This window comes from Panthera pardus, unplaced genomic scaffold (genome assembly GCF_024362965.1).
Source record: "Panthera pardus isolate Hobbes unplaced genomic scaffold, ASM2436296v1 HiC_scaffold_6, whole genome shotgun sequence".
NCBI lineage: Eukaryota > Metazoa > Chordata > Mammalia > Carnivora > Felidae > Panthera > Panthera pardus.
In genome coordinates this window covers 140,848,869-140,867,473 of record NW_026526991.1, presented here as the reverse complement: position 1 = coordinate 140,867,473, position 18,605 = coordinate 140,848,869, and the positions used below count along the sequence as shown (strand labels likewise).

The following is an 18,605-nucleotide window of genomic DNA, read 5'->3' as shown; positions in this document are numbered from 1 at the left end:
TTTATCATAAAAAAAATGAAGTACAGTAGTCAGTTGAGATGAAAATAAGCACAAGCAAGGGTAGCTTCTCTTTTAGTTGAAAAGTTTATAAAGGCTAACTTGTGAGTGGCACATATGGATTCGTAAGTTCTATGAAATTTGAATAGGTGTTGTGAAACTAAAGCTTTGAAATGTTTGACTACTTGATATTTATATGAAACAAATATAACAATTTTATGCTTCAGATCATAATGTTAGCTCTTGTTTTACAGTTTTTAAGTCAAAGAACAAAGATTAAGAGTCAGGGGCACCTGGGAGGCTCAGTTGGTTAAGTGTTCAACTCTTAATTTTGGCTCAGGTCATGATTTCACAGTTCGTGTGTGCACGTGCATGCTCTCTCAAAAATAAGTAACTAACTTAAAAAAAATTAAGACTCCTATGACAACAAAATCAGTAACCAGTGAAATTTAGATTTTCAATCCCTGAGATTCCCAATAGTATTCCTAATTCATTATCATGTTATTTTTCTAAATTTCACCTATATGTTAATATTCCATAAAAGTAAGTCACATGTGTCACCTCTGTTTCCTCTTAAATCCAAACATACTATTCATATCTAACTTGGATAATTATAATGTGGCATTGGAATTTTGTAAGTATTCTAAGTAGTAGTTGTGATTTAAAGACCTGTTGAAACAGCATGGCCTTTATGTTCACCTACATGTTCCAGCATTATGGGCGGCTTAGTGCTGTTGGGAGAGGTCGGCTCACATCTGCTCAGTGCTGGGAAACGCAGGTGTGTCTGAGCTGCCTTGAGCACCCCTGTGATGGCCTGTGTTCAGAGGTGACTGTGCTTGTGGCTGATGTGATCAGGCCAACCCTGGGCTGGTAGACTAGTCCCATTCAAATTAATGTTTCAGGTTAGGGCATCAATTAATTACATGTGTTGCTTACTTTAGGGTCACACCCCACTTATAAAATGTGACCTCTGAACTCTTGTGACATGTTTGGCATTGAAATGTGTGACTTTTCCTGGAGTCCTTCCCGTCGCTATAGGCAGACGTAAGCCTGCACTGCAAGTCCCTGTGTGAGGGCTGCCTTTGAAGTTGCACTGGGTACACTCTTTACTCACTTGTTTAAAATTAACTTATGAAACTTCTAGCAGCTATTATGTCACAATTGTGCTCTGTCTCTATGTCAGCTGATTTTCTTTTCTATCTTTGTTTTTTTTTTGTTTTGTTTTTTGTTTTTTGTTTTTTGTTTTTGTTTTTGGAGGGGAGGCAGACAGTACAAAAATATGGAATGTTTCACAGATTTTCATGTCACCCTTGCATGGAGCCATGATAATCTTCTGGTGTGGTTCAGTTTTAGCACACATGCTGTGGAAACAAACACTCTGTCCACTCCCTCATTGGATTTGTTGGAGAGGAAGGTGATGGCCCCCGTCTGCTACTTTGGAAATAAGTTACTTTGAAAAACTACCATCTAATAATAGACTGTGGATGTAATCCCAAGAATTCTTCCCAGAATTACTAACCACATACCCTTTTCAATCTACAATGATTTATTCTTTATTGCATTTCTTTTGTGATAGTGGATGGGCAGGTAACTTTACCACCGTTACATCCTTATTTTTATCTTGCATAATAACAGCCTTGCAGAGGAAGTAACTGATTCTGAACAACCGTAATCTACAATTCCACAGAGAGCTTTCTCCTGTGTGCACAATTCTTGGGCCCTCCTCTTGGCTTGGATTATTGGCTAGCTGTTTTCATGGTTGACATTTCTTTGCAGTTCTGTGAAGGAAATATACCGCTAAGGCACAGAAAAGTGTAAACAACCATTAAAGTATAAATTAGTGTTACCAAGTAGTAGAGGCCCCCCACATGGAATAGGGGCCAGCCCTTCATGCTGGCTGTCCGGGTTATCCGCACTCCATGCCTTAGTCAAGGGGTCGCTGCAGTCAGGAATTTGTAGAAGGTGTGGGATTAGCTGCACCTGGGAGTTTGGACAGGATTCAGGCAGAGTTGGATCAGACGGACTGGAAGACTTTTAGGGAAGGGAGATGAGAAGGCAGAGCATCAGACAGGGAGGGCTGCTAAGGCCAGCACAGAGGTTTTTAACCTGTAGCCAGAAGGGAATAGTGAGTTTGTTTGGAATATGGAAATAGAGTAAAATACACTCATTTTTCCCTCCCCAGATAGAGCGAATGTTCCTCTTCAATGTTACATGTGTGCGGGCTCTCCCCTGCTCTGGCCTGGGTCTGAGCCCTCCTCATATCTTGCCTGTGCAGTGGCAGCAGGTTCCTAATTGGGCTTCCAGCTTCCCACTCTTGCTGCTGCTCTGTTTCTTCCCATCTTTGGAATCAGAGAGATTTTTCCAGAGCACCATCTGACCACACGCTGCATGATTGAAAGCTTTTTTCTGTTGTTCATGAAGCCTGAATTCTTGTGCGAAGTTGATACTCTCTGGGCCTTCCTCTTCCCCGTCATCTGCTGCCATGACCCACCTGGTGTGCTGCTCTCGGCGCCCGGGACCCCTGCAGACCCTCGGATCCACTGTGATGCACACTGTGCCCGGATGCTGACTCCTCTCTCAAGTCGTGTCCCTGAGGAGGCTGTTCCTGACCCCTTCAAGTGAACTCAACCCTCATACTTCATCAGTATTTTTCTAGATTTTAGATCTGATTATATTCTTCTTAAGATCCTTTCTTTTAGGGGCGCCTGTGTGGCTCAGTCAGATAAGTGTCCAACCTTAGCTCAGGTCATGATCTCGCGGCTTGTGAGTTCAAGCCCGTGTTGGGCTCTGTGCTGACAGATCAGCCTGGAGTCTGCTTCAGATTCTGTGTTTCCATTTGTCTCTGCCCCTCCCCTGCTCACACATTGTCTCTCTCTCTCAAATATAAACATTAAAAAAAATCCTCTTTTATTTCCTCGTTGTGCACAAAGTGCCAATACCTGAACAGGACATTTGTGTGAGCCCTTTGCAGTCAGACCCTGACTGTCCTCCTTTTCATGCCCTGTTGCTCGCCACTAAGGCTTCGTGTGATGAGACTCTTCTCCGTTTTCTGAGCTATTATTTTTGATTCTTTATTTTGTATTTTTCCTTCTTAATCGACAAAACATACCCTTTTAAGATTCAACCAGATAACCGTCTCCTGTGAGGTATTGATTCATTCCTCACTGTAACCAGCCCCATTATCCTTGTTCTTGGCTCACATAGTGATATGTGTGAAATTCAGTTTTATTATTTATTATAGTGTCTTACTACTATAAAAGCATTTCCACTTCCTGTGCTGTGAGCACCTTGAAGGTAGGGCACACATCTTTCCTCTCTTTAGATCTTAGTATGAAGCCAGTAGCTAGGGAAAGGAACTGGGAGAAGGTTTCTAGGTAACCGTAAGTATTCAGTTGCATGAGCTGAAGATGTGGTTTCCAGGAGGCTTAGAATTGAGAAGCAGCCCTGTGCTACTTCGTAGATTTGTGTGAATTCTGCCCACTGCTCCATGAGGTCTGTTTTCCTTCACCTTATTTTGCTGATGAAGGTCTTGAGACCCAGGCTTATGAGATCTGGCCTAAAGCCATGTGGGTTGTCAGTTGCAGAAGAGAAATATGAGTATAGATCTATCTGATGTCGCAGTCCAAACTTTTAATCTTCATTGTTTCCTTTTGGTGTTTGGTGGGTCTACATTTGTATCCTTGCTGGTGTTGAAGATGTTAATTTACTGTCATGAACATGTGCTTCCAGATTATCATGTAACAGCAGCTCCAACGTTCATATTAACCCTGCTTTATGGGCGAAGAACGTGAGGCTGTACAAGCAAATTATTTGTCTAGATTGTTAGGAATAACCTTTCTTCAGAGTATATTCTAAATTTTAAATAAATTCATCGATGAAGGATCTAGAAAGGTGTTCTTTAGGTTATGAAGTTTATTTTTGTCTGGTGCAGTATTAAAAAGAATTGTTATATACCCATCTATAAAACACCTAGTGGCAGATCATTGTTACTTTGTTTTTTTTTTTTTTTAATGTGGTAAAGTACACACACATGTAGTTTACAGTCTTAACCATTTTTAAGCCTACAATTAGGTGGCATTAATTACGTCCAGACTGCTGTGCTGCCGTCTCCTCCACCATCCATCCCTGGAACTCACTTCATCTTGTGAAGCTGAATCTCTGCACCTGTTAGTCACTGAGTCCCCATCCCTCCTCCCACAGCTCCTGGCACACACCATTCTGCTTTGACTTTGTGACAGTGACGACTCTATATCCCTCAGAGGCGTAGAGTCATATAGTAGCTGTCTTTTTACAGCTGGTTTCCCTCAGCATAATGTTCTCAATAACACACTCTGAATTTTCTTCCCCTTGAAGGCTGAATAATAGTTGCATGGAGTGTGGCCACATCAGTTATCTATTCACTTCGTGATGGATACAAGGGTTGCTTCCATGTTTTACTATTATGAATAATTCTGCTATGGACATGGGTGGACAGATCTCTTTGAGACCCTGCATTCAGTTCTTTGGGGTATATACCCAGAGGTGGAGTTGTGGGGTCATAGGCAATTCTGTTTTTAATTCTTTTGAGGAACCTCCATACTGTTCTCCACAGTGGCTGCACCAGTCTGCATTCCCACCAGCAGTGCAAGAGGTTCCCTTTTTTAACATCCTTGCCAACACTTGTTATTTCCTGTCTTTTTTATTTTAGCCATGATGACAGGTGCAAGGCGGTATCTGATTGTGGCTTTGATTTACATTTCCCTGATGATCAGTGACATTCAACATCTTTTCATGCTTATTGGTCATTCTTGTATCTTTGGAGACCTGTCTCTTCAACTTCTTTGTCCATTTGTGAATCAGGTTGGTTGGTAGTTTCACAGGTTCTGTATCTCTTGTGGATAGTAATTGCTCACCAGATCCATGATTCACAAATGTTTTCTTTCAGTCTGGGAGTTGCCTTTCTACTCTGTAGACCGTGTCTCCTGTCGTACAAAACTTTAGAATTTTTATGAAGTCCACTCTCTTTTTTCTCTTTTGTTGCCTGTGTCCTTGGTCACATCCAAGAAATCATTGCCAAATCCAGTGTTGTGAAGCTTTGTGCTGCATATTCTTCCAAGAGTTTTACTGTCTGGGGCCTTACATTTAGGTCTCTGACCGATTTCGAGTTAATTTCTGTATGTGCTGTTAGGGAGGTGCCCAGCCGCCTCCTTTGTGTGTGGAGATGCAGTTTTCCCAGCTGTGTTGGTTGAAAAGACCGGGTTCCCCATTGAGAGGTCTTGGCCCCCTTGTCAGAAACCCTTTCACTGTATATGTGAGGGTCTCTTTCTGGGCTCTCTCTTCGATTGCATTAGTCTGTATGTCTGGTTATGCCAATGCCACGTGGTTTGCCTACTCTAGCTTCATGTAGTAGGTTTGAGATGAGGAAGTGTGAGTCCTCCAGTTTCTCCTTAGTTTTAGACTATCTGGGTTATTTAGGGTCCACTGAGATTGCACGTGTTATTTCAGGATGGGTTTTCTATATCAGAAAAAAATGTCAACGGGATTTTGATAGGAATTGCACCGAATCTGTAGATTGCTTTGGGTAATACGGACATTTTAACGATATATGAATTCTTCCAGTCCACAAACATGGGATGTGTTTCCACTTACGTCTTTACTGTCTTTCAGCAGTGTTTGGCAGTCTTCATCGTGCAAGCTTTTCTCCTCCTTGGTTAAGCTAATTTCTACATATTTTATACTTTTTGATGCTATTGCGAGTGGAATTATTGTCATAATTTTCTTTTCAGTGTGTTCATTCTTTGTGTATAGAAACGCAGCTAAATTTTGCGTTTCACCTTGTGAGCTGCTACTTTGCTGAATTCATTTGTTATGACAGCTTTTTTGTGGAGTCTTTAGAGTTTTCTGTGTGTAAGATAATAAAATCTACAGAGGTCATTTTACTTCTTATTTCCAATTTGGATGCTTTGTATCCTTTTATCCAAGTGCTCGGGCTGAGGTGCCTAGTGGTATGTTTACTAGCAGTGGTAGAAGTGGACGTCCTTGTCTTGCTCGGGACCTTACAGGAAAAGCTCTCAAGTTTTCACAATTGAATATGATGTTTGCTGTGGGCTCATCATCTGTGGCCTTTGTTATGGTGAGGAGGTTTCTGTCTGTACCCGGGTGGTTGAGTGTTTTCATGATGAGAGGATGTTGAATTTTGTCACACCTATCTACTAAGATGCCTCCGTTCATTCTGTTAGCATGGTGTACTTAGGTGTACTCATGTGTACTTAGGTGCATGTGTTTAGCCATCCCTGCATCTATAAAGCACCCAGTGGTAAAGCATTATTATTGAGGATATTTTAGTGTAAGTAAACTAAATAACCAATTGGCAGGACACTTGGAAAACAGGAAGCAGAATAGTCACCTATAATTTCTCTGTCCACAGTCAAGTAAGAGACCCGCTTTGATCTATTTCTTGTCATTTTTTTCTATGCTTGTGTTTTTGTTGACGTTGATTAACCTTTGACCACGTTGTTCCATGGTCACCATAAATTATTATGGTAGCGGGTGTGTGGTATTCCAGTAGGGGCTGGGGGACGCTTCTGCAGCACACCGAGAGGGGGCGAGGGGCACGCAAGGTAAACCACTGTAAGGTTCGCATCCTGTTAGTGTATTTGCCTTCCAGACAACCACAGGGGGTTGACACTATTAATGTTATTTTGTCACTAGGCACTCTGAGATGCAGAGAAGTTAAATAACTAGCCCAGGGCCATGTAGCTAGTTGATCATAAGAGCAGCTGCTCGGGCCGAGGTCTGTGTGACTTTATAGGTCTGGCTTCTCCCACTATGCTTGTCCTGCCCCCCATGCCTCCTCTGTCCAATTCTTATGCGTCCAAGTCTTCTAGTTGTATAGATACGTAGTAATGCAAATATGGGGTGTAAGCCGGGAAGGATAAACGATAATCAGTGCAGGAACCCTGGTTTAGAACATATTTGGTGCCAAGCCCTGGGCTGAGCACCTGACAGTCATTCCAGCCCTATAGCTAACTGTGTGTGATCACCGCGTTTGTATCGTGCTGGTGTTGTTTTGTCCTCGGATGACTCGGGTGTTTCCAGTGTTTACACTGTGTTCAGTAGTCTCCTTAAATTGTTGTCTTTCTGCCTGTTTTGATGATTTCTACATGATGGTCACTCGGGTTGTCCCCAGCTTCCTTCTGCCACACATGGCCCCCCAGCGCTCTAGTCCTTCACCAGCACAAACATGAGGAGTCAATTAGTGTGTCTGTCCAGGAGCAGAGTTCCTCCTTGGTTACAGGACGCACATGTACCTATTTGGCCTCAGTCTCGAGAGGATGCCCCACTCCGCAGGGCATGGGGTTCCATGCCCACGTGTCTGCTGCTGCTTGCCATTGTTCATCTGCACACATGCTGTCGCTGAGATATTTTAGTTTACGTTTCTGTATTCATTCATGAGATTAGGCAGCACTTGGTGTTCTTACAAGGTTGGCCTTTACTTTCTGTGGATGCCTGTTCTTATCCTTTGCCTATTTTCCCAGTGGGGTACTTGTCTTTTTCTGTTGATTTGCAGAACCTCTTGTTCTTCTAGACATTAATTCCTTTATATATGTCACGCTTTGAAATGTCTTTTCTTGTTCTGTTGTCTGTTAATTTTTCCCATACTGTTCTTTGTTGAACAGAGATTTTTATTTTGAGGTCATCAAGTTCATTGCTTTTGGCCTAATGTTTTGTGCTTTTGAGATTTTATTTAAGGAATCCTTCTTAATATGGCTGCAAGAATATTCTGGAGTATATTCTTTCATTAACTTTAGAGTTTTACCTTTCAGAGTTCTTTAATCCATTCATTGTTTCTTTCCCTGATGGTGGTGGGAAAGGGCCCAGTTTTAGTTTTTATTTTTCTCTTCTATGCTAAGTTTGTCTTCTCTTTTGGAATTTAAGCTTTAGGATGAGAGACCCCTGTCGGTATTTTAGGGCCTTGTATTTTGTTAGAGTGCCATCATTTGCCCACTCAGTGAGCATGGTAGTAGGTAAGGGTTTGTTTCTGTTTTGTGGATCAGTGAATGCCAAGAACCAAAAAATAGGAAGTGGCACGTGGCATTGCCTCGTTCACGTGGTTGCTGGATGTTGAGTGACCGTGGGCTCTTTGCCTGCAACCTGTTGTCCTGTCCACAGAAAGCCTGAAATCTTGAGTGGACCAGCACCAATTGCGGAATCAGCTCTCCTGTGAACTAGCAGTATTTCCGCGAGGAAGTCCCTTTCCTTCATTTCTCTGCAAATTGATGCCCCCATGTAACCTCCATCTTAATGAAGATACAGAAGGTTGTTCGCTGTCTCCAGCTGCAAGCAGCCCCTGATCTGCTTTTCACTGCAATGATTAGCTTTGCTTGTTCTATAGTTTTATAGAAGTGGAATCACACAATCCATTCTTTTCCATGATTGCCCTGATTTCTTGGTCAGCAGGTTTTGAGATTCATTTGCTGTGTATGTTGGTAATTCATTGCTTTTCATTGCTGGGCAGTATTCCAGTACATGGATATACCACAGTTTTAAAGTCCGTTCACCTGCTGAGGGACATTTAGGATGTTTCCATTCGGGGGCTGTTATGATAAAAGCTGCACTGTGCTCTCACGTGCAGGTGTAGATGATGTGTATTCAGATAAATGCCTAGGGATGGAATATCAGTACTTGGGTAGGGCACTGATGGAAGTTGTGCTATACATGTGAAGCAGACAAGCCAGGAGAAGAGGGTGGAGGGTGGACATTTTTTAATGTGTGTGTGTACATTGTGTTCATATGTGTATATCAGACATGCACCATGTATTTTTTCAGAATGTCACTCGTTCCACATATATTTTGGGAACAATTAGAAAAAGATGTAAGCACAGTAAATAATGGAGTAAGGTCGGCTGGTAGATGGAGATTGAGGAGGAAAGGAGAAAGGAAGGTCAGGCTGCAGAGTGGAGCCAGGAATAAAGATACTGCAGGTGAATTGTCCCTGAAGCCCCACAGCTTGTAAAGGATGTGTTACCGACCTGGCCTTTAGTTTTCTAGTAGCTAAAACCAGGGGAAGCCTCAGATTTTAACAATGTCAGTAACGGAGTCAGTTGCTGAGGTGAACACAGCCATTTCTAACAGTAGTAATGCCAGAAAGAGATTTATTCTTAATGTTTTCATAAAAGTAACCATTTTATGTCCATTGCAAAGCTCGTGTCGGTTGGCAGAGTCTCGTCCCGTGTTGCATAGTTACAGGCTGAGGCCTCAGATGCAGTTTTAATTAACAGGTCCTTGTTACATACACGAGTGAGGCGGAAGGGTGCCTGCTGCTGCTTGTGCTGTTTCCAGCTGGCAAGGCAACCAGACCTGAAGCTGGCAGCACATTTCCATGTCAGGCATGAAGCCCACACTGCCCCTCAGCCTGTTGTGAGTTGTGCAGCCCCACACAGATCAGGTTGCCTCACGGTGACACATGCACTGCGAAATGATGTTGTTAAAAGTTGGTGAATGTGGGGACATGCCTGATTGAATAGTGTAAGAAAGTACCTTGTAAGATGTATAATTCATCGTTACCGAAATTGAGAGTTCTGAATGTAAACTCTTTCCCTTTTTATATAATGGGACCGGTGTTAACAAGAAAGTAAGCAGTATGTGTGTCCAGGAAAAGTGTGTTTTTTTCCTCCAAATGAAAACTTTGCTTCAGATTTTTAAAGTTTCCATCTAACTGTAAAATAACTACAGATTTTACTTTACTGATTTTAATTAAAGTCACGGCATAAATAATGAAGTAATAATTTACAGTGTGCTGTTTGGTGTAATTAAAATAGAGCAATTCTTTTCTTAAAAATTTTTTTGGTGTTTATTTTACTTAAAAAATTTTTTTAATGTTTATTTATTTTTAGAGAGATAGAGCATGAGTGGGGGAGGAGCAGAGAGAGAGGGAAACACAGAATCCAAAGCAGGCTCCGGGCTCTGAGCTGTCAGCACAGAGCCTGACGCCAGCCTCCAACCCACGAAGCTCTAAATCATGACCTGAGTCAAAATCAAGAGTCGACTCTTAACCAGCTGATCCACCCACCCAGGTGGTCCTAAATTTAACTAGTTCAGAAATGAGGGAGATAGGATTCAAGGGTTATGGTTAAACAGGAATTCTGAAAGGAGGCAGAAAACGTAGCACATTTTGGCTCTCCTTGTTGGGTTTTCCCCAGAGTCACCCTGGAAATCCATGGTGAACAGTTGTCTGGTATTGAGCAGGAGGGCAGACGTCTAGAAGGACCACCTTCCGGATTCTGGCCTTGGACCTGCAAAACTAACAGAAGCCTGCCTCCTGCGTGTGGGCTGGCTCCTGTGCGACAGGTGTGTGTGAAGCAGGCGAACGGGCTTGGGGGAGACCCACCTTCCTCTAGTGAGGTGCTGATCGCTCTAGATGCTTTGTGGTGTTAGTGTTGTGTCCTGGAGAAGTTCCACACCTCTTATGTAGTCAGATGTTGTGGCCCTTCTCTGTTGTTCCCATGGCTTTTATACTCAGAGTGTCCTTTAGCATCAACAGATCAGATCAGCGTTCACTTAAACTTGTATTTTGTTTTCCAGTCCTGGTGTTCTTAGTGGAGTCTTTTCAGCCCCCGAGCACGTGCCTTGGGGCAGCTGTGGCAGGTGTCAGTTAGACAGTGAAATTAGAGGCAGGGCCAACTATATTCAGATTGTCCAGAAGACACTCAAAACAGGTTTGTTATATTTTCATCCAGATGAAGACCTCTAGATTCCAGGATAGTGTGGGGCTGTTCGTGAAGGACGGGACACATGTTCATTATGTCTTTTCCATCAACAGAAGACGTGTCAGATTGGGTCATATTTATACTGGTGTCATCAGTGTGTCATTTCCCAGTATGTGTATTTCCAACAACATGATACAAGTGGCTGAGGTTCAGATCATTATTGGAAAGGTTAAAGGTAGATAATCACTTTTAGAAAATTACCACTTGTGAGATTTCTTTTGTAAAAATGTTCAATCAGCAGTGGCTGTTTACCACTAACTATATATATATATATATGTGTGTGTGTGTGTGTATATATATATATATATATATATATATATATAGTCTTGGAACTTGCAGAATTACCTCGGGGGAGGTGACCCACCGTAGGATTTGGAGCCTGTTGCTTGGATGCACTTGAGGGCTGAGCAGCAGTTGGGAACTCTTTGGGGACAGACTGCAGGAGAGGGGATGGGTAAGATGAGATAAACCTTACTGAGAAACCCCAGAGAAATCAAACATAACATTTAGGAAGTATTAGACCTTTATGTACTATTTCATGATTCATCCTAAGTGAAAGTAGAATAGGAAACTAGTTGGCCACCGTCTGTGCATCTCAAACCCAGTCTGCTAGTTTTGTGTCTTTATTTGATGGAGATAAGTCCCTGTGATGGGTCAGCAGCGTGTAAGAAAGTGAGAGGCCTGGCAGGACCTTAGCCTGAGTTATTAACCCAAACGTTTTCACGTGGAGCAAACTTGCCTGAAGACCTGAGAAAAGGAATAATGAGCTGGCACCCTCTGTTGTGTTTAAGGTCCTGCACACAGCAGTCAGTTCTAGACTCGTAACTAACTCATGCAGGCCAGTCTTAGGCTTGTCCATGTCCTTGCGATGGCTCGTCACTTAATCAGCGTCTACAGCTCTCCCAAGTCCTTCTTCCTTTTTAAGAAGAGGCGAGAATCACTGCTGTTTTAACAGAACAGAGTAAGGAGTTGTTCACGTTTAGGCATTATTTTATGAGCTGTGTTTGTTGACTCCTGCCAACTTACTGGTGATGTCTGTCACAGTAAACGTTAACCAAAGGTCTTGCGTTACTCGCTAAAGTTTTGGATGTGCTGCGTAGACCACACACACAAAAGGAGCCCTTCAGCACAGTGTTGATAGGTATGTAGTTCACCTTTGTCCTACCTGGTATGTCGTTTTGCTAATTCATTGTTTCCTGTTTTGAGTTTTGTTACTCTTAGATTTTGCAATCTTTTATGTGTTTAAAGCTCTCTTTTGTTTCTTCTATCATTTTAGTTCTTACTTGGCCCTTAATAGAATATATAGACACTTTATTCCAGTTCATTCTTATTTTTGCATTACACTTAAAATTTGATTTATTCAGAATTTATGGTACAGATCTAGATTATTTTTATCCAGATTGCATTTAGTTAGTTTACTATCACTTGCTACATATTGTTAAAATTTCCCTTCTTTTGTAATGCTTGCCTCTCATAATGAGATTTTTGTGTACTTGGACCTATTTCTAGGTATTCTGATCTTTTGTTTGAATGTTTCTGTCCAGTGCATTGTTTTTAAATGATTGGTACTGTCGGCAGTAATAAAATTTTATGCCAACCTGATTATTGTCACTTTCCCTAGAAGTATTTCATAATAATTTCTGTGGGGCAGAGTTAGTCGTTACTCATTTTTCTTCTTAATACATTTTTATGATATGCTTTCTTTCATTTGTGGATGTTTCTTAAGCTCATAAAGTCCTATACTGAGGCATCGTGAATTTGGTCCCTCAGACAGAAAAAAAAGCCCGCATAAAGTCTATAGTTACAAGTGCCAGTGTACTACATTCTACAGTGTTAATTATGACATTAAGAAACGATTACCTGTCGGGGCGCCTGGAGGGCTCAGTTGGTTAAGCGTCCAACTCTTTGATTAAGGCTCAGGTCACGATCTTGTGGTTCACGATGTGGTTCACAGAGCCCCACATTAGGTTCTGTGGTGAAAGTGTGGGGCCTGCTTAGGATTCTCTCACTCTCTCTCTCAAAATAAATAAACTTAAAAAAAAATGGAAAAAAAAAGAAATGTGTACTACCTGTCAACTGCACTTACTGTGGGAACCGTTTTGCAATCTATATAAATATTGCATCCTTATTTTGTGTACCTGAAACTATGTTATATGTGAATTATATTTCAATTTAAAAAATAAGTTTTTAAAGGAAAAATGAACAACTTTTGATAATCGTACTTTTTTACTTAAGATGTTAACATTAGGTACAGTTGGGTGAAGGGCATGTGGGCAGTCTACTACTTTTGCAACTCTTCTGCAAGTCTAAAATAAAAGATTTAAAAGGTGATATTGAAATTCTGTTACTCCTTTATATATCCGAGAAGCATTTATTGAGTGCCAATTTTATGCAAAGCGGTATCTAAAATAATTTTTCATCTCCTAATTTTCTGGCTGCATCTGCAGATAGTTCAGCAAATAGGTCCTAAGGCCTTCACGGGAAGTAAATAGTACCCATCTGAGAAGATTCCAAGGCTAATGTAACAGTCTTACATGTTCCTAGCCTTTAGATGACACTTTTAGATGCGTACTCATCACTTATTCTTTATTCTAAATAACCTAAACCCAGACCTCCCATTGAGAAAACAAAAGCCCTTCCCTCAGAGCTGCGCTATTCCCAGGATGTGCCGGTCCTGGGAGGTAGCACTGTTCTGCCTGGATGCGATTCTCGTGTTCAAGTGCTTCACCCCTGCCTTCTCCTGGTCGTCTTGTCCCTGTGGAAGGGGCTTCCTGAGTCTACCCCGTGTCCTTCCTCATGTGCCCTGTGTGTACCCCTCATTCCCCCCTGGACTGGAACAGCTTCCTTTTAGCCCAACACACTGTTGTCACTAAAGAGAAGAAAATTCTTACTGTGTCTTACTGCACGTTTTGTAGCTGTGTGCGTGCTAGTGTGTGGTTACACTCAGCGGATTAAAAAACATCAAGGAATGATGTGATGCCATGCTTGTTAAAACAGCATACTGAGACTGGAAAAGAATTTTCTTAATAAGACATAGCTACCTGTATGTATCCTTAGCACGCAATCGTATTTGTAATTTATTTATTTTGATAAAATACATCTATCAATAACCTTCAGCAAGTGTCATGTTTAATGGTGAACTATTATAATCTTTGCAAAATCTAAGAGCGGGATACCCGCCATCACAGCCCAGTGGTGTTGTGCTAGAAGTCCTGGTCAGCACAGTAAAAAAAAAAAAAAAAAAAAAAAAAAAAAAGGCAAGTTTAATAGACTTACTTAAACAGTTCAGTAGACTTAAACAGAAATACTTTAATGAGCGTTTGGCAAGGTTTCTCAGTATATACTAGCAGCCATCAGCCAGAAAATAGTATATAAAATAAATTCCCTTTTTCAAAAGAAACAAAAAATAGGCAATACCTAGGAAAAATCACAAAAAATATGCAAGAATTTTAGGGAGAAAAATTATAAAACTTTGTTAAAGACACAGAAGATGTAAATGAACAGATGTACCAAGTCTGTCAGTATTGTAATGATATTTGTTCTCAAATTAATGAAAATGTCAATATTTTTCATGGATCTTGGCAAATTGATTTTAAAATCATTATGGATAAATAAATGTCCAAGAAGAGCCAAGATGAGTTTGAAAAGAAAGGAGGGGGCTGCCCAAGATGGGCAAGCTTGTGTTGGAGGAGGGAACTTCCACACATTGCTGGAGAGGTGGTAAATGGTAGCTGGCTTTTAAAAGTAACAACAGTCTTCAGATGGACTGATGGACATCTAATAGATGGACAGTCAAGTTCTGAAGAGGGGACCATGGGAAAATGTCTTCATCCTACCCCTGCTTCTGAGCCACTTAGTTCTACTTGAACTTTCTCCACTGTTCCTGGATCTACCTCTGGAGCTCTTATGCATGTACAGAGATGATTATATAATGTTTTTGAGAAACTGGACCGTTTCATACCATGATTTTATTCACTGATTTCCTTTTTCTTTTCTTTTTTTTTTTAAATTGAGGCATAATTCACAAATAACGTTAGTTTCAGGTACTCACCATAATGATTGAATACCTGTATATTCAGTATCTGTATAATTGATTCAGTATCTGTATAAATAGTTGACCCCTTAACGGTGCACTTCTACACGAGTTTTTTTTTTTTTTTCAGATGGTATATATAGTATTGTAAATGTATTTTCTTTTTCTTCTGATTTTCTTAGAGACATTTTCCTTTTTCTAGCTTATTTGATTGTAAGAATATAATAGGTAGCCCATATAACATGTAGAATGTGTGTTAATTGACTGTTTATATTGTTAGGTTTCTGGTCAGCAGTGTGCTGTTAGTAGTTAAATTTTGGGGAGTCAAAAGTTCTGTGTGGATTTTCGACTGTGCAGGGGGTCGACGCCCTTAACCTTGGTGTTGTTTAGGGTCATATGTACTGTGAAATAATCACCACAATAGGTCTAGTTAACATTTATCACCTTGCATGGTTAGAAAAAAATGTTTTTCTTGTGATGAGGACTTTCAAGATCTACTCTCTTAGCAACATCCGAATATGCAGTACAGTGTTGTTAACTGCAGTCGCCATGCTGTGTGTGTTCTCCCCCATGACATTTATTTTGTGACTGAGAGTTTGTGACCTTTTGACCCATTTCACCTCCATCCCTATACCCCACCACTGGCAACCACCAATCTGTTCTTCGTATCTGTCAGCTTGGGGAGTGTGTGTGTGTGTGTGTGTGTGTGTGTGTGTGTGTGTGTGGTTTTGATTTGCATTTCCTTGATAATTAGTGGTGTTCAGCATCTTTTGTGTACCTGTTGGCCATCTTTATTTCTTCTTTGGAAAAGTGTCTATTCAGATGTTTTGTCATTTTTTAATTGGATTGTTACTTTGCTCTTGAGTTGTATGTTCTATATAGATGTTGGATATAACCTCATGCCCAGATTTTTTAAACATAATATATCTTAGAACTTACATTGTCCTAATAAGATCGACAACACTGCTTCACTTTTTTAACAATCATATAATAATTTTTGGTATAGCTGTAGTATTATAATTTATCCAGCCCCCTAAGATTTACTTTTAGATTCTTTCTAATCTTGTTGCCAACAATGCTAAAATGAATTTCCTGTCTTGTATATATATTATTTCACACATGTCTGAGTGTATCTATAGGATGAATTTCCAGAAGTGAAACTGTTGGCTCTGAAGGTGTATACGTTTCTATACTTGGTAGACATTTGCCCCACAGTGTAGCGCTCTTTTACATGGCACCTGTGATATACTTCCCATCAAGTCCTGTCTGTCTGCACAGTGTGCCAGACCTATGACAGTCACAGAATGCTGTTTTGTGGTCTTCCTTATTAATTAGGATTTTTTTAATATATTAAGAATATGTAGAATTTAAGTTTGGTCTTTCAGTCTGTGTGTTCCAAATATATTTCCCAGGTTAGCATTTGTGATTTTAACTTTGGTTATCATGTTTTTTTCCCTATGTAGAAATTGCTGATTTTATGTAAATTTTTCAATCTTTTCTTTAAATCACTCTGGTTTTTGTTTCAGATTAGGCAGGTTTTATTCGCACCATGATTGCTCTCCCGTGTTTTCCTTGTCATAATTTTGTGGTTTTGTTTTCAGTACCTAAATCTGACCTATTCAGAATTTACTTATGGGCACAGACTAAGGCACGGCCCCATCTTTATTCTTTTTCAAGGTAGCAAAGCCCCCTGTCCCAGTGTCCTGTGTTCATTGATTAATCTTTCCCACACTAATTTGAAATGGCACTTTTATTATAGTCAAAATGCGTATTTGGGTCTCTTTCTGGACTTTTATGTTTGTTCCATTGGCCTACTGTTCACACAAAAGTTTAATTACTTTGGCTCAACAGTGTTTTAATACCTTATATTTCCCTGAAAGAATTTTCCTGGGAAGTTGTTTTTTAATTCTCTACAGAACTTTAGAATTAACTTGCCTACTTTGTGGTAGCATTTTATTAAATGATCTTGGAGGCAATTTGGATTTTGTTGTCTTCCATTCAGATATCAGGCATGTGTTCATCCTCTCATGTCCGTTGCATTTCAGCATTTTCTTCATACAGATCTTGTCTTTTCTTCTGTTTATCACTCTGTATTATCTTTATTGCTGTTGTAAACAATTGTGGTCTTATTTTAAATTTCTTAACTTTTTTTTTTGGTTTATATGAATGCTGCTGTTAATTTTAGTATATTTGTACTCAAATGAATAATTGATTACATTATTTGGTTATTTAAAATAGTGTGTCAGCTGATTTCCTTAGGTTTTCTAGATATATAATCTGCAAATAATGATTATTTTAAATCTTTACCAACTTTTACACTTTATTTCCTTTTTTTAGGTATGTTGGTTATTACCTTTGGCATAGGGTTAAAGGCATCTTTGAATATTCCTGATCAGGTTAAGGAAGTGTTTACTCATTCCCTTTTGTTCGGGGCTGGATGGTGAATTTTACTAAATGGACTTTTAACACATATATTTCTCACTTTTGATCTATTAATAGGATGAATCATATTTCTAGATTTCTTTGTAATAAGAAATCTTTGGAGAAATCCTAGAATTAAACCCTTGTTATAGTATATTCTTTTGATATTTGAATGTGTTAATATGTTAACATTTATTTTATATTAATAATATTAGACTATATTCACATACTTAATTTAGGATTTTTATCTGTTCCTATGGGACACTGGTTTTCTTTTTCTTCGCTATTTTTGTAGGGGTTTGTTACTATTAGTTTGCTAGATTTCTTGCATTCCCTCTTTATTAAGTACTGGAAAAGTTTATATCATACTGGAGTTATCTGACCATTAAAAGATTGATAGAAGTGCCTTGTGAAAACGTCCCTACCTGGTGTTTTTCTGAAAGAGCTCTTTGCCAACTTCCTCCATTAATTTCTTTTGAAATTGCCCATTTCAAGTATTCTATTTTTTTCTGTGGTCAAGTTTTGGTCATTAATATTTTCCTAGAAAATTATAGTGTTTATCTTCTATTTTGGCACAGAAATAAACAAAGTAGTTGCTTATAATTGTTTTAACTTCTTTGTTACTTATGGTTATGGCTCCGTAGACATGTCTTAGTATGTATGTTTTTCTGATTTGTGTCTTCATTGTTGATTAGGTCAACTAATGATATCTCTATTTTTCTCTTAAGGAAGGGCTCCTGGACTGTTAGTTTTCACTTTTTATCTTTTAGGCACTGCTTTAGCTTTTTAGTTATGTGCTTAGATTTTTTTTTTGCAATTTTTAGATAACCTTTTTGATTGACTTATTCATGAGTGTTTTCCAGTTCCATTATTATTAATACCTTGTTTACTTTCACTGCAACTAGCAAGTGTCTGCCATCACTTTTGGAATCTGAAATAAGGCTGTTTTTGTGTCCAATTTTATGCTCAACTGTAAAGAATTTTCCTTGGACCTGTTGAAGCTATGTTTGGGTTTCAGAATAAATTTAACTAGATCTGCCTTCTGCCTTGTTAATTAGGTCTTCTGTATGAATACTTAGGTTTGTCCACTAGATGTTTTGTGGATGGAGAGGAGTCGCATAATTCTGTTTTCCTGTCAATATTTCCTTTATTTCTTACAGTCTTTGCTTTATAACAACCTATGCCCTGTTTGTCTTTTTTTTAAACCTGATTTTTCCCTTGGATTCCAAATCCTGTCCATTACAGTGTCGATCCTGTTTCGTTTGGGTTGCATTTTTATGATGTGCCTGTGCCCGTTCTTGTCCAGTTGTCTGAGTCACTTTAAAAGTGTGTCCTGTAGACTGTGTATTTTTAGTGTGATTCAGTCTGTCTTTTTCGTACTGTGGAGATTAGCCAAACTGTATTTA

The 18,605-nt window shown here is 39.7% G+C and overlaps 1 protein-coding gene and 1 non-coding gene across 14 annotated transcripts in view; one reads left to right on the top strand and one right to left on the bottom strand.

The window, feature by feature from the left end:
• Nucleotides 1-18,605, top strand: part of ZMYND11 (zinc finger MYND-type containing 11) — a 133,210-nt gene that overhangs the window by 63,952 nt on the left and 50,653 nt on the right. The window lies entirely within an intron of this gene.
• LOC128775180 (U6 spliceosomal RNA) lies at nucleotides 1,271-1,374 on the bottom strand. Its single transcript, XR_008419824.1, has one exon. It is a non-coding gene; the product is annotated as a U6 spliceosomal RNA (small nuclear RNA).